At 36.2% G+C, this 4,652-nt stretch overlaps 1 pseudogene; it reads left to right on the top strand.

Annotated features, from left to right (window-relative positions):
• Positions 1-502: 502 nt before the first annotated feature.
• Positions 503-1,245, top strand: LOC149497614 (uncharacterized; annotated as a pseudogene).
• Positions 1,246-4,652: the final 3,407 nt, after the last annotated feature.

Here is a 4,652-nt window from a genome sequence, read left to right as displayed (position 1 = left end):
ACTTTTATTCGAATCGTTTCCATGAACCTTTTGGTGAAGGAATTCCCTGAAACTTTTGAAAGGAAAGGATGTTTTTCTTTGTTTTTGGGTTCGGGGGTTCAGTTAGTGTAGCTCAGATTTCGTAAAGGAGTAGGGATTATATTAGTCAGTTCCAAAATGGTTTGGATTTTGTGAATGACAAAAGATTGTCGTATGGGGCAATTTTTATTCCCGTTGCTATTCCGTTCCTATCTTCTGTTTTTCAATTATATAATAGTATTTTACAAAGAAAATAGAGAAAAGATCATGGCCTGAATTTGCATTGATTATTATGATTTTGCTGCTTCATGTGTTGAATTTCATGCCACGAAATTTATTCCCTTCTTTTTATAGTCTGTTATCTTGTTCATAGCGGACCTCTTTTTCAATGGGTTTATTATTTTAGGATTATATTGTTAGAACTTTTTGAATGGCTTTTTTGAATGAATATATTACATCATAAATCAAATGTTTTGTTATTCCAGAACTTGGGTGATCAATCACAATGCAGTCTGGTGAAGCCCCTTCTTCAATGGAAGTAGAAAAGGTTATAGATGAAACATCTTTGCCAGCGAAGCCAAAGTTTGAGCCTTTAAAGGCTCATGAGATGTCTGATGGTCGAGTTCAATTTAGGAAGGTTTCGGTTCCACCACATAGGTATTCACCTCTTAAGAAAGCGTGGATGGATATTTACACTCCTATATATGAGCAAATGAAGATTGATATCCGTTTGAACCTCAAGGGTAGAAAGGTTGAATTAAAAACCAGATCTGATACACTAGATGTTAGTAACCTGCAGAAATGTGCAGATTTTGTACATGCCTTCATGCTAGGCTTTGATGTTATAGATGCTATTGCACTACTGCGATTGGATGAACTATATGTAGACTCTTTCGAAATCAAAGATGTTAAAACCCTTAGAGGTGAGCACTTGTCTCGTGCCATTGGAAGACTCTCGGGTAAAGGAGGCAAAACAAAGTTTGCTATTGAGAATGCTACAAAAACAAGAATTGTGATAGCTGACACTAAAATTCACATATTAGGATCTTTTCAAAACATTAAAATTGCTAGAGATTCTCTGTGCAGCCTCATTTTAGGGTCTCCTGCTGGAAAGGTATACTCGAAGCTTAGACAAGTTACTGCTAGATTGGCTGAGAGGTTTTGATAATTTTATTTGTCATTATAGCTCCATTTGAGATTTTATGTGCTGAATTTTTGTGATTTTAACTGTCATTTACATTTTTATTTTGGTGGCCTTGTTGCCACTTGCTGAAACGATTCATTATGAAGAATAACAATGCCATCTGTTGTTTTCAGTTGCAATTGGAATTGATAATGCTTTTGATTCAGCGCCTTTTTTTTCAATCTTTTATTGCTTCTCCCATTACTACTACTGCTACTCTAATTAGGCATGGCCGGTTCAGTGAATAACCATTGACAGGCAAGTCAGCATCTCAACCTGAATGATGCATCTTGCTTCGCATTTCGAGATGTCATTTTCAAACATATAAATCTATTTTTTTCCAGTGATCAGAATCAGATATATTGTCAAGGTAACAGGAGGAATGATTAGAAGTCTCGTTACATAATCAGTCAGTTTTTACATAAGAATATCACTGATTTATGCACGCATGAAAAATGTAATTAAGACACAATGTAGTGGAAAGGTAGAGCTCTGTAACCTTCGTTTCTTATTGGGTGATCTGAATCTTGAAGCTTAAAACTAGAACCAGACATTAAATTTCTAGACACAGAATTTCCCATTTCCCAAATAGTGTATACAGGGGGTAACATGTTGCGAGGCAAGAGTTTGTTTTCACCTGTCCTTGAGACGAGACGGGTTTAAAGAAGGGTTTATGTGGGATTATGTTTTCACCTATCCTTCTAATATTAAGAGTAATCCTATTTGCATTTGCCCTCACGACAGGAAGTCACTACCATCAGATCAATATGAGGCTGAAACAAAAGAATTAGATGATTATCCCACCCATTTAGCAAAACAGAATTTGGCTTAACATTGCGAATCAATGCAGCTGGGAAATATAAAATTAAACCATAGCCTTCCACCAAAATAAACTGACTTGTTATAGAAACTAAAATTTCAAGCTAAAAACATCCTAAGAGCTTATACAGATTTCCCAGTTCTTGAACAAATATAGGCATGGCCGGTTCAGTGAACCACCAGTTCCGGTTCGCTGAACTGCCGGTTTGAGATGTTTAAAATTTTGAACCGGAACCAACCCTTGAACCTCCGGTTCCGGTTCCGGCGAACCGACGGTTCAAATTACGGTTTCGATTCGGTTCCGGCATTACGCAAATTTTTAAAAAAATAATAAAATTTTGATTCCGAATTCATAAATAAATAATAATTTTAAAATGTTTAAATTTTATTAACTAAATAAAATATTATAAATTTTTAAAAGAAAAACTTCTATTAACTAACTTAGAACTATTATTACATTAAATTTACAAATTTTGCTAATTCACTAATATAGAAAACTATAAATGGAATATAAAATTAATGAAATGAGTTGGAAATTATTATTTTCAAATACTAAGAAAATTATTAAAAAAATCAAATGAAGTAAATTTATAAATGGAAAAAATTGAGATTAGAGAAAGAATTTGGAATTGGATGTAAGAAAATAAAAAATAAACAATAGATAATTCCAATATTAAGGAAAATAAAGCAATAGAAAAAATAGTGAACTATGGAAATTTGAGAGAATTTTGATTGAGAATAAGAGAAGAGTTATTGTCACGACCCGTTTTCGTGGGTCGGACCGGCACTAGGGCCCAGGTAAGCTTAAGGCCCCCGAGGCTCGTAGTAAGCCTGAAATACTAAAACTTTACCAGCTCAATATAATATTAAACATTCAGCCCATATAATTATATTGTTTATGTTAATACACGACTAATTGTATACAGTTTCTACAACTGCGGAGTCACTAACTAATAGACATACATAGATTTTTATACATATAGATACATAGCAAAATATTTATTGGTCTAGTAATGTAACATCCCTTCCCGATCCACCCGTAAACCCGAATAAACCGAGTCGAGACGTTACAAACTGGTTGACTTTATGTCTTGTCATGCTGATATCATAATGTATATTGAATATAATATCATGCTGATGTTGTTTACAATAATAATGTAATTTATAGTTACAAGACATGATACTAATGTCAAAATGAAATGGGCCCAACTGTGTGCCCTGTACATGCCATGAAAAGGATAGACAAAAGATACACATCCAAATGAGTAGCTACCCTGAAGACTGAGTCTTCTACAGATGAACTGCAGCAGTTGTAAGCTGACTCTCTACGGTCCAATCTCAAAACCTGCGAGTTAAACAGGTAACTCGCTGAGCAAATAAAGCTCAGTGGATATCTCAACAGATAAAGAAACAATTAAACACATACATGTATAGAAAGAACCATGTAAACACATATGGCACATATAAGCACACACATCATGATACTTTCATGATACCTTGATTATCTTTTGTACTGTTTATAATACTGTATAATTCATGAAATGTTATGTCAAGATATCTGTATGGCTCCATAAGGTTATAGTGAAACCGAAGTGATAAGAAAAACTGTATGAAACTGGATGAATACTGTATGCTTGGCTGCTATGGCCCATATATAATCATATCCACTCAACGGCCTGTAGCCGGAGTATCAAACTGTATGAGGTGCAGATCTGCTATCCTATGTCGTGACATAGCCTTATCTACATGGTTTCTACCTAACCTCAATGGAGCATAATGTTGGTATGTCAATAATATAACACAACATCATATTAATAGTTCATAACTTCATAATTCATAATGTATATTTGATTTCACATCATTTGCATGCTTGCATGTTGTTTTGATACATGTTCTAATGTTGTATTTTGGTATTAAGATGATTGGAGGCATATAAGTGAAGCAAAGGAATACAATTGCATTGAAAAAGAAGTCCAAAAGTGCATGAAAACACAAGTCGCGAGCGCGCCTTGCAAAGTCGCGAGCGCGTAATTCACACCTAAGGTCAGTGAGTTTCCAGGTGAAAGTCGCGAGCGCGCACTTGAAAGTCGCGAGCGCGTAGAGTGCAAAATGAGAGACAGTGAGTTCCCAGGCCAAATTTGCGAGCGCGCGATGAAGGTCGCGAGCGCTTACAGGCCAAGGGCCAAGTACGCGAGCGCGCACTTGAAAGTCGCGAGCGCGAGAAGTGCCAAATGAGAGACAGAGAGTTTGCGAGCACAAGTCGCGAGCGCGGGATGTGCCAAATAAGAGTCAGAGAGTTTCAGGTGAAAGTCACGAGCGCGCATTTGAAAGTCGCGAGCGCGAGAAGGCAACGCGAGCTCGTCATGCAATTCGCGCGCGCGCTTCGCATTTTCCAGCCTGCACAGTCTGTACTCTTTTGGTCATATCTCTCAATATACAACTCCGATTTGGATGATTCAAAAACCCATGTAAAGCTAACACATAGAGAAACAAATAACTCTTCTATGACACTTCCTAATTCCATCATTAAATGGGGTCAAAATCAAGATGAAGTTACTGGTAAAATTTCCAGCAAGCCCTGTTTCAACATAAACTCAATATTTACTTCATTTATTCACTTCCTCCCCTGTTT

This window comes from Jatropha curcas, chromosome 3 (assembly GCF_041381405.1).
Source record: "Jatropha curcas cultivar XTBG-Jc1 chromosome 3, XTBG_Jcur_1.0, whole genome shotgun sequence".
In the NCBI taxonomy this organism is placed as follows: Eukaryota; Viridiplantae; Streptophyta; class Magnoliopsida; order Malpighiales; family Euphorbiaceae; genus Jatropha; species Jatropha curcas.
The sequence above is the reverse complement of the archived record's forward strand: the minus strand, read 5'-3'. Positions and strand labels throughout refer to the sequence as shown.